This window comes from Nerophis lumbriciformis, linkage group LG25, assembly GCF_033978685.3.
Source record: "Nerophis lumbriciformis linkage group LG25, RoL_Nlum_v2.1, whole genome shotgun sequence".
Lineage (NCBI taxonomy): Eukaryota > Metazoa > Chordata > Actinopteri > Syngnathiformes > Syngnathidae > Nerophis > Nerophis lumbriciformis.
In genome coordinates this window covers 15,890,943-15,903,533 of record NC_084572.2, presented here as the reverse complement: position 1 = coordinate 15,903,533, position 12,591 = coordinate 15,890,943, and the positions used below count along the sequence as shown (strand labels likewise).

Genomic DNA, 12,591 nt, shown 5'->3' with positions numbered 1-12,591 from the left:
CAAAAAGTAATGCGTTACTGTGAAAAGTAACTATTTAGTTACTTTAAAAAAATAAAATTAAAAAAAGGCTCTCATTAATGCCCTTTTAGCCTTAATTTCAGTACTGTTATTGCACTGGAGAATAATACAACATGTTAAAAGAGAAAGTAAGCAGATATTAACAGTAAATGAACAAGTGGCCTCGTGGTTAGAGTGTCCGCCCTGAGATCGGTAGGTTGTGAGTTCTAACCCCGGCCGAGTCATACCAAAGACTATAAAAATGTGACCCATTACCTCCCTGCTTGGCACTCAGCATCAATGGTTACAATTGGGGGTTAAATCACCAAAAATGATTCCCGGGCGCTGCACCACTGCTGCCCACTGCTCCCCTCACCTCCCAGGGGGTGAACAAGGGTGATGGGTCAAATGCAGAGAATAATTTCGCCGTACCTCGTGTGTGTGTGACAATCATTGGCACTTTAACTTTAACTTTATAATTCATTTTCTACCACTTGTCCTTAATAATGTTGACAAAATGATAGAATGATAAATGACACAATATGTTACTGCATACGTCAGCAGCTAAATTAGAAGCCTTTGTTTGCTTACTTACTACTAAAAGACATGTTGTCTTGTACGTTCACTATTTTATTTAAGGACAAACTTGCAATAAGAAACATATGTTTATACCGCAAGATTTTTTGTAAAAAAAAAAAAGCCAATGTTTACATTTTTTGTGGTGACCTTTATTTAGAAAAGTACCGAAAAGTATCGAAATAATTTTGGTACTGGTACCAGTACCAAAATATTGGTATCGGGACAACACTAGTAGAATAATGGATTGCCTGAAATAAAAATATTGGATCAAAACACCCTTCAAAGAACACCTTTTACTTCAACCCAAGCTCTATTTTTAGTGCAGTTTTTTACGGCGGTTGACATTTTTATATATGTCAGAAGCATAAACGCCACGGTCACAGAAATGTCAAACACATCAAAACACAAAAAACTTAATTTGCCTGCCGCTTGTCTCCATATTTGGTGGACATATAGTGAAGATAGATAGCGGTATGTTGGTGGCAATGGACGTCCCTCGCCACATGGCGTTTTGACATTTGCAGCTTTACTCTATCATAACTTTTTCAAATGTTTTTTTTTTTAACACATTCTGTGTATTTTTGGCCTAAATTAAGCATAAAAGGGCTAAATGAACTAAACATACCAATACTCAAGTAGAATTACCCAATAGACGAGACAAAACTACTGATTAGCTCAGCCAAGTACAACATTACTATATTGGAACAAAGAAGTGTAAACAAGTTCATATGGGTATTATTTCATGTCCTGAGGGCTCTCATAATGTAAAAAAAACAACTTGTTTTTTCATGCTCTAGCTATGAAAACATTCTATTAGGGTTGTCCCGATAACAATATTTTGGTACCGGTACCAAAATGTATTTCGATACTTTTCTATATAAAGGGGACCACAAATATGGCATTATTGGCTTTATTTCAACAAAACATATTACTGTACATTAAACATATGTTTATTATTGCAAGTTTGTCCTTAAATAAAATAGTGAACATACAAGACAACTTTTCTTTAATTAGTAAGTAAGCAAACAAAGGCTCCTAATTTAGCTGCTGACGTATGCAGTAACATATTGTGTCATTCTATTATTTTGTCAAAAATATTAAGGACAAGCAGTGTTGGGACTAACGCATTACAAAGTAACGCCGTTATTTTCGGCAGTAACTAGTAATCTAAAGCGTTATTTTTTTATATTCAGTAACTCAGTTACCGTTACTACATGATGCGTTACTGCATTATTTTACGTTATTTTCTATATAGTATCGGCTAGAAACTGAGAAGATCTGAGTGTGTTTTATTGGAGAGCTGCGGTGTCGTCCTTCTGATTCTTCCTGTGTTACAAGGAAGAGAAGAGGCACGCTGTGTGTGGGTGTGTGTGGGGCGGAGATGCGTGTCTGTGTTTACTAACAAGACATCATGGCGGAGCCAAAGCCAAGTTTCTTAACATGGAGATATTCTCACTACTTTTCTTTTGTCGAGCACAAAGAAAAGAGCATTTTAGTTAAATGTAAGTTGTGTCTTGGATCAAAGATCCTATCTACTGCCCAAAACAGCAATTCAAATCTGCTGAAACAGCTACAAAAGCAACATGCTTCGACAAAGCTAGTAAAGAGAGACACAGACTCCGATGCCACTTCACCTCCACCTCCACCTCCACCTAAAGATTTTAACGGAGGGACTGCTAGCCAGGACAACATTGATAGAGCCATTGCAGCGTATGTGCTAGAAGACATGCAGGCTATTTCTACAGTGGGGTCACCCGCTTTCAGGCAGCTAATTAGCATGATAGCGGGCGTCAAACGGCAAATGGCACGAAAACATTTTCCAAGTTCCTGGACAAAGTGGACAGTGAGCACATAAAAATGGAAAGCAAGCTATAGAAGACACTCCAAACTCTGCCTCTGCTCATCATTGAGCACTGAAGGTACACACACTCTGTCAATTCTCTTATATACTATTTCATTCTAGACTTCTAGAGTGTTTGATTATCACATCACTCTAAATGTATGGACTATAAAGTTCACAAACATAAAGAGGGATCCTAGTGGGTCAGGCCAATCTTTCCTTTTCTCTAAACTAAAAGTGGGGAAATGCGTAGAGTGTTCTGGGCTTCAGTACAGTGTTGATCTTCTGAAGACATGATTTTATTTCACAATTTCTTGAGAGAGAAATACGCCTGGTTAGGCGTGTGTATAGCAGTATGTGTGCGGTAGATAGTGACATGACATATAATCATGTCATGTGTGCCTTTCTTGGGTGAAGCCAGGTTTACAGCTATGTTGTGACATGCTGTGACATGTTGTTATTATGCGGTTCGTTACTTATGTATGTCATGTTGCAGCTATTTAAAATAGTTTTGTCAATTTGTTCTGGCCCAAAATAAATTGTCCCTTTGAAACATATCTTTGTCTGTGTGTGTTGTATGTAGACCACATTGCTTAGCAGAGTTCAGTGATGCAAATGCATGTCAAGTTGATCAACATATTGTATTATTCTCCAGTGCAATAACAGTACTGAAATGAAGGCTAAAAGGGCATTAATGGGAGCCTTATTTTTTTAAGTAACTAAATAGTTACTTTTCACAGTAACGCATTACTTTTTGGTGTAAGTAACTGAGTTAGTAACTGAGTTACTTTTGAAATAAAGTAACTAGTAACTGTAACGAGTTACTGGTTTTCAGTAACTAACCCAACACTGAGGACAAGTGGAAGAAAATGAATTATTAATATACTTGTTCATTTACTGTTAATAACTGCTTACTTTCTCTTTTAACATGTTCTATCTACACTTCTGTTAAAAGGTAATAAACACTTATTCTTCTGTTGTTTGGATGCTTTACATTAGTTTTGGATGATACCACAAATGTGGGTATCGATCCGATACCAAGTAGTTACAGGGTCATACATTGGTCATAATGTAAGTTCTCATGTGTCCAGGGACGTATTTCCTGAGTATATAAACATAATATTATTTTTATTTTTTTTAAACGAAAAAAGATTTTGTGATGCTGAACAATTCCAATGTAATCATAGTAGTATCGACTAGATACGCTCCTGCACTTGGTATAATTACAGTGGATGTCAGGTGTAGATCCACCCGTTGTGTTTGTTTACATTTTGACGCCGGTGAGCTACGGTGTGTAGTGAAACATGTTTAGCTATTCCTCGTCCTGCAGGGATGATACTTGTAAGAAACGTACTTTATTTGTCGCCATGGAGGCGAGGATTAGTGATTTAAGAAGTAGCTAAAACACTGCAGACTGCGGATGGACGTGAGCCATGTCTTAAAGCATCTCTTCCTGAGGGCGTTTCAGTGTTATAACTTCACCTTTATCATTAGTTTTTAAGCCAAAATGCATCCATTCTCCCTTTTTTGTCTACACACTGTGTCTGCTTGCAAGTACTCCGTGATTGTGCACTGCCAAACATGCTCGTCTGCTTGTAAACCAGCAATGACAACAAGTTTTTTTCTTGCCCTGATGTGGGATTTGAGCAGAGGATGTCGTTGTGGCTTGTGCAGCCCTTTGAGACGCTCGTGATTTAGGGCTATATAAGTAAACATTGATTGATTGATTGAATGTCACAACATGACGACAACATACCGTCATGCCCGTTAAAAAAGGGGGGAATGTGGGATCGGTACTTTTTAGAGGCGGTATAGTACCGAATGTGATTCATTAGTATCGCGGTACTATACTAGTACCGGTATACCGTACAACGCTTCATTCTGTTTATTATCAATATTTGCTATTTTGCAGAAATTCACTTACCTTGGCCAGGCCCGGAACCAATTAACAGCACAGGGTTTAACTTCTTTGTACACTTGAATATCAGTTAAGAATGTTAAAATGTTGGAGTTAATTAACGTTGAGAGATATGTGAGATAATGTGGGATGATAACCCCAGAACAGGACATTCCTCGGTTCTGGTTACTCAGTACAACGAAGTCCACACTAACAAAAGAAGCAGAAGAACAAAATGTGCACCACAAAGTCAGTGTGTTAAGTCCTGATGTGAAGACACATAACAGTTAACTTTTTTTTACACTTTTTATTGTCACACATGGCCTGTACAGTTAAAGGTTTGGATGCAACCATTAAAGTCAATGAGAAAAAGTGTGATGGTAACCATAGAAGAAGAAATTACCCTATTGTACTGTTCGCTCAGCACAACAAGTCAACAATAATAATAATATAATAACATGCATGCTGTGTTAATATAGAGAAGACCTAGGCATTCGGCGGCCCGCGGGCCACATCCGGCCCTTTGTGCGTCCCTGTCCGGCCCGCGTGAGGCCAATCATAAATTACAAAATACATTTTAAAAAGTATCTATGTTGAGTGTGCAATACAACGGTGCTGCTTTTGTTTTGAAAAGCGTTATTTGTATTACTTCCGTGTGGACGTAAGCGCGTGCGCGATTGTGAGTGAATGTGAACAGCGGCAATCACAAATTACAAAATACATTTTAAAACACATCAATGTCGTGTGTGCAATACAACTGTGCTGATTTTGTTTTGAAAATTGTTATTTATGGACGTATGTCCGTGTTTAACCTGTGAGTGAAGGTGCACAGCGACAAGTGATGCCCGGTTACCACGGAGATGTCAGCTCACGCTAAAAAAAGAAAAGTTGATGACGAATGCCGTGTTTTTACAGAAATTAAAGGTAAAGCCGTGTGCTTAAAGAATATCATTTGAATCGCGACTACACGACGAAGCAGGAGAAAAAATACCGGAATCTGTCTGATGAAGCGCGTGCAAGGGAGGCTGATGCGTTGATGGTAAAACTGCAAACCCAACAAGGACTTTTTGCCAAATTTCACACCCCCAGAGATGCAGCCATCAGGACAAGTTTCGTCATTTCTCACAAAATCGCCAGAAAAAGTATTGCGTTTTCTGACGGAGAGTTTATTAAGGAGTGCTTATTGGACTCTGTTGCGCTGATTGATATGCCCGGAGAAGAGGGGCGCATTTGACAACGTGCCACACACCTGACACACTGTAAGGAGGCGGGTTGACACCATCGCTGGAAACTTGGAGCTTCAGCTGAAGAACAGAAACTTTGACTGTTTTTCGCTGGCTTTGGATGAGAGCTGCGATGTACGTGACACCGCCCAGCTGCTCATCTTCTTACGTGGGATAACTGCAGACTTTCAAATCATGGAGGAGCTGGCAGCCATGCAGTCAATTAAAGAGACAACCACAGGTAAATGACTTGTTCACAGAGGTAAATGCGTGTTTGGACATGTTAGGACTGAAATGGGACAAGCTGGCAGGTGTGACAACAGATTGTTGTCCAAATCTGACGGGGAAAAATGTTGGACTTTTAAAGAGAATGCAGGATAAAGTGACAGAAATTGACATTTTTGCATTGTATTATACATCAGGAAGTGTTGTGTAAGACAGTGTTAAAAATAAAACCATCAAAAGCAATCTGCTTTTGTATAAAGTTAAGTTAGGTTAAATGAAATTATTATTATTATTGTTATTATTATTAGAGATGTCCGATAATATCAACCTGCCGATATTATCGGCCGATAAATTTGTTAAACTGTAATATCGGAAATTATCGGTATCGTTGTTTTTATTATCAGTATGTTTTTTTTTTTTTATTATTATTATTTTTTTATTTATTTATTAAATCAACATAAAAAACACAAGATACACTTACAATTAGTGCACCAACCCAAAAAACCTCCCTCCCCCATTTACACTCATTCACACAAAAGGGTTGTTTCTTTCTGTTATTAATATTCTGGTTTCTACATTATATATCAATATATATCAATACAGTCTGCAAGGGATACAGTCCGTAAGCACACATGATTGTGCGTGCTGCTGGTCCACTAATAGTACTAACCTTTAACAGTTAATTTTACTAATTTTCATTAATTACTAGTTTCAATGTAACTGTTTTTATATTGTTTTACTTTCTTTTTTTATTCAAGAAAATGTTTTTAATTTATTTATCTTATTTTATTTTATTAATTTTTTTTAAAAGTACCTTATCTTCACCATACCTGGTTGTCCAAATTAGGCATAATAATGTGTTAATTCCACGACTGTATATATCGGTTGATATCGGTATTGGTTGATATCGGTATCGGTATTTAAAGAGTTGGACAATATCGGAATATCGGATATCGGCAAAAAGCCATTATTGGACAGCCCTAATTATTATTTATCTTACGGTATATCAAAAATAATATTGAGCAAAATTTAATTGAAATATTGTCGATGTGGCCCTCCAGCAGTGCTTCGGTTGCTCATGCGGCCCCCGGTAAAAATTAATTGCCCACCCCTGATTCAGAGGCTAATCAACCAGTAGGTTGAACGTAAAGGGGCTATATTATATATTTTTTCTATTTTTAAAGAACTTCATTTTGATCTACATAACATGTAATGATGATTCTTTGAAGAAAAATGTACATAGATTTTGAGTTACAGACCTATTTATAAGCCAAATGTTTTCTCCCTTTTAAAACAGAGTAGTCAGATGCAAATTAACCCCTCCTCACCACGCCCACTCACACTGAGTGGGCATTCTCCCGCGCCTGGCATACTTTTTTTTTTAGCTTTCTGGCTTTGATTGTGCACTCTGGACATCCATGACCGCCACCAGCCACCTGTTTTGAGTGACTTTCACCACAACACAACATCTCGGATGATATGGCGAGATCAACAGGCTCACCGGGTTTTATTGTCGGCATTATAAGGCGACTCTATGCGGCCGGACGAGAGAAAGGAAGCAGACGCCATATGCTGCAGGTCTAACTCTACACTAAGGTTCAGCTTTTACAGAGTCTGGGAGCGCAGAGGGCTTAGCCTACGGACCAAACTTAAGGTCTACCGTGCTGTTGTTCGACCCGCCCTGCTGTATGCCTGTGAGACCTGGACTGTATACAGCCGGCATGCTAAACAGCTTAAAGGGGAACATTATCACAATTTCAGAAGGGTTAAAACCATTAAAAATCAGTTCCCAGTGGCTTATTTTATTTTTCGAAGTTTTTTTCAAAATTTTACCCATCACGCAATATCCCTAAAAAAGGCTTCAAAGTGCCTGATTTTAACCATCGTTATAAACACCCGTCCATTTTCCTGTGACGTCACATAGTGATGCCGATACAAACAAACATGGCGGATAGAACAGCAAGTTTATAGCGACATTAGCTCGGATTCAGACTCGGATTTCAGCGGCTTAAGCGATTCAACAGATTACGCATGTATTGAAACGGATGGTTGTAGTGTGGAGGCAGGTAGCGAAAACGAAATTGAAGAAGAAACTGAAGCTATTGAGCCATATCGGTTTGAACCGTATGCAAGCGAAACCGACGAAAACGACACGACAGCCAGCGACACGGGAGAAAGCGAGGACGAATTCGGCGATCGCCTTCTAACCAACGATTAAAGGAAACTAACAACTATGAACTAGGTTTACAGCATATGAAATACATTTGGCAACAACATGCACTTTGAGAGTGCAGACAGCCCAGTTTTCATCAATTAATATATTCTGTAGACATACCCTCATCCGCACTCTTTTCCTGGGGGTCTGGCGGCAGATTTCTTTGACTTTATCGTTGGAAATGCATCTGCGATATCCACACATTCTTGCCATCTCTGTCGTAGCATAGCTTTCATCGGTAAAGTGTGCGGAACAAACGTCCAAATTCTTGCCACTTTTGCATCTTTGGGCCACTGGTGCAACTTGAATCCGTCCCTGTTCGTGTTGTTACACCCTCCGACAACACATCGACGAGGCATGATGTCTCCAAGGTACGGAAAACAGTCGAAAAAACGGAAAATAACAGAGCTGATTTGATTCGGTGTTTGTAATGTGTTTGAGAAAATGGCGGATTGCTTCCCGATGTGACGTCACAACGCTCCGAGAGCGAATAATAGAAAGACGTTTAATTCGCCAAAATTCACCCATTTAGAGTTCGGAAATCGGTTAAAAAAATATATTGTCTTTTTTCTGCAACATCAAGGTATATATTGACGCTTACATAGGTCTGGTGATAATGTTCCCCTTTAACGCCTTCCACATGAGATCCCTCAGGAGGCTGCTCAACATCAGGTGGCAGGACAAGCTCCCAGACACTGAGGTCCTCTACAGGGCTGAGATGGATAGCATCTATGCCATCCTCAAGCGTTCCCAGCTGAGATGGGCTGGCCATGTCTGCCGCATGTCAGATGAACGCCTACCAAAAATGCTCCTGTACGGTGAAGTGCACCATGGAAAGCGCTCACGCGGCGGACAGCGGAAACGCTTTAAGGACACCCTAAAGGCCTGTCTCAAGGGCTGTGGTCTGGACCCAGAGACATGGGAAGTCGATGCCCAAGACCGTTCAAACTGGCGCTCTGCAGTCTGGCATGGTGTAGCAGACTTTGAGGAAAAACGCAGAAGCGACAGCTCCGCAAGACCAGAGACAGTTCCTCCCTCTCTGCCAGCCATCCCCCAGCCATGACCTGCCCTCACTGCAGCCGGTCATTCCGCGCAAGGATTGGCCTCATCAGCCATCTTCGCACACACAAATCAACGTGAAGTCACCTGGTTTGAAAACGAAGGACGAACATGATCTCTCCTATACTAAATATCATACATATCTATACCATGTTAATACCTGTAAACAATGGAGCCTCAAGTACAATGTTAATTTTGACAGCAGTTTTTAATTTAGTTTTAGTCCTAGTCTTTTGACGAAAATGTATTTTGTTGTAGAGCTAGTCGCATGGCTGGGTACAACGTATAAAATGAAATTTGGCGTACTGTGTACATTTGTAATAAAATAATTGTATTTATTTAACAGGAAATAATGGAAATGGAACATATACATGCATTTGATGTTCAAATCTTAACATTAAGAATGTAATTAATATTGCTCTATTAGCGTTACATTATTTAACGTATTTTCCGGACCATAGGGCGCACCGGATTATAGGGCGCATTAAAGTAGTCATATTAAGTCATTTCAAATTCACCAAACAGGTCAGCTCAGTGGTTAGTACCACCTTTTACCATCTCAGAACCCTAGCAAAGACCAAGGCCTATCTCGATATTTTGCACCAGATAATATGGATGAACTCTAATATTGTAATAGATGGAAAACCTTTCTTTTGGAAAAATATGTTTGAAAGAGGAATCATTTTTGTCAATGATATTATCAATGAGAATGGTAAGATTATGAAGTATGGTGAATTTAGAACGATGTATGGTGATGCTTGTTCAAGCTTTTCATTTAATCAACTAACTGGAGTCATTGGGAAAAGATGGAAACAAATAATTAATTATGGAACTACTAAATTATTAGTTTGTAAACCTCTAATAAGAAATTCGAGTTGGCAAAAAGGAATTAAATAAATAGAAAAATATATAAGTTTTATTTAATAAAGAAATCTTTGAAGGCTGCCCCATACAACACATTTGGAAAATGGGAGGACTTTTTTGACTGCCCGTTGCCGTGGGATGCCATTTCAAACTAATCTATAAAACTACTATTGATGTGCAAAATCGTTATTTTCGAATTAAAATTATTTATAACTTCTTACCCACGGGGAAAATGTTAAAATTATGGAATATGACAGAGTCAGATGACTGCCGATTTTGTTGTCAGGAGTCTGAATCCACCCTGCATTTGTTTTGGTATTGTCATATTGTGTCTTCCTATTGGGTGGAAGTTGAAAAAAAAGGATTGGTTTGTTTATGAAGCTTGATGTGGTTTCTGTTATTTTGGGAGAGTTCATTGACAATCATGATTTAATCAATTTAATTATAGTACTCGGTAAAAGGTTTATTTTTAAGGCCAAAAACAGATATTCACTTATTATTACTTTCTTTAAAACATTTATTCTGTATTTTTTAACTTTAGAAAGTTACATGGTTGAAAACGATAATGATGCCAAAAAACATAAAAAAAGATGGGAAGTCCTCAAAGGCTTATGTTGAAAGTGTAATTATGTTTATAGATTATATGCTAGCTGTTGTTGTATTCCCTAATTTTTAGTGACCTGAACATAAACTGGACTGTACATACATTTTTTTTGTTTTTTTTGTTTTGAAAATGTAATTTTGTTTATAGATTATATGCAATCTGCTGTGTTCCAAAATTTTCTGTTTTTTTTTTTCTTTTTCTTTTTTTTCTCTGTGTACATGAATGAAGGTGTGTGTTGCTGGACCCGACTTGGAAATTATCTGGACTGGACCTGGTTTAAAAAAAAAAAATCTTTAAATGAAGCTAATTTCATTTACAACCAGGTCTGGTGAAGATAAGGTCCTTTCTTTCCTTTTTTTTTTTTTTTTTTTTTTTTTTTTTATAGATAAGATAAATACATATTTTCTTGGATAAATGGGAAAGTAAAACAATATAAAAATAATTACATAAGGGAGAAAAAAGAAAGAAAAAATAGTAATTAAATGAAAATGTTAGTGGACCAGCAGCACAAACAATCAAGTGTGCTTCAGGGACTGTGTTGTGTCCCTTGCAGAAATGTTGTCCATGTTGTGGGAACCAGAATATTGATAGCAGAAAGAAACAACCCCTTTTGCGTGAGTGGGTGTGTATGAGTGTGAATGGGGGAGGGAGGGTTTTTTTTGGGGTTGATGCACTAGTTGAAAGTGTATCGTGTGTTTTTTTCTATGTTGATTTAATAAAAAAATAAAAAAATAAAAAAAGACCAAAGCCTATCTCTCCCAAAGTGACCTGGAGACTGCTATCCACGCCTTCATCACACACCGGCGAGACAACAACAACTCACTGTACGCTGGCACTGATCAGGCATCACATCAAAACGCAGCTGCCCGTCTCCTCACCAGCACCAAAAAACGCGAGCACATCACCCCAGTCCTGGTCCCACTCCATTGGCTCCCTGTCCATCACCGCATTGATTTTAAATTATTTTAAATTGTTTTTAAATCCCTAAATGGCCTGGCCCCACAATACCTGACTGAGCTTCTGCACCACCATACCTCGTCTCGAGCCCTAAGGTCAGCTGACGAACTGCTGCTGGCAATCCCCAGATCCAGACTAAAGACCAGAGGGGACAGAGTCTTCTCCGTTGCTGCCCCTAAGCTCTGGAACAGCCTTCCCCTCCACATTAGGTCAGCCCAGAGCCTGGGGGTTTTCAAAACCCTTCTTAAGACATACCTCTTCTCTCTGGCCTTTAACCTAAGCTGAGCCCGCCCACTAGGCTACTATTTCTAGTCCCCCCCTTCGCTTTAGTTTTATTTTTCAACTTGTCGCACTTTTATTATTTCATTATTTTTATCTTGCGATTTTACTTTTTATCCGAACCCTTTCACCGTATTTCTTTTGCACTATCTTGTTTAGCTTATGTATTGTTTATGTTCTTTGTTTTGTTTCTTCGCGCTATGCTTTTTAACATGTAAAGCACTTAGGTCCAATTTTAAAATTGTTGTAAACGTGCTATATAAATAAATTTGCCTTGCCGTTATTTTTTTTTTTTCTAAATGGAAAACACTTCATTGTGGTCTACATAACTAATGGTGGTTCTTTGGTCAAAATGTTGCATAGATTATGTTTTACAGATCATCTTCAAGCCGCTCTCTGAGAGTCGCTTCCGGATGCGCCGTTTTGTGGGCTGTCTTATTTACGTGGCTCACCTTCGGCAGCGTCTTCTCCCCGTCATCTTTGTTGTAGCGGTGAAGCGTGCAAGGACAGGAGTGGAAGAAGTGTCAAAAGATGGAGCTAACTGTTTTAATGAGATTCAGACTTTACTTCAATCAATAACGGAGCAGCGTCTCCTCATCTGTGGCTTACTAGCGCAATAACGACGACGGAAATATGTCCCGTGAAAAACCGTCCGACCGGAACTCTCTAATAACTAAAGTTCTTTGGGTGAATAATGTAAACTCACTACACCGGTATGTTTTAGCGCTTTCAATGTAGATATAAGTAAGAACTTTACACTACTTTATATTATTAATGGTAACAGCAGAAGAGGAATGTCCCTTAACAATAAGATAGAGAAAAAGAAAAAGCGTATCGACTACGGTGTCGGCA

At 38.7% G+C, this 12,591-nt stretch overlaps 1 protein-coding gene across 6 annotated transcripts in view; it reads right to left on the bottom strand.

Annotated features, from left to right (window-relative positions):
* Positions 1–12,591, bottom strand: part of npnta (nephronectin a) — a 172,876-nt gene that overhangs the window by 135,615 nt on the left and 24,670 nt on the right. The gene's annotated exons all lie outside the window — the stretch shown is intronic.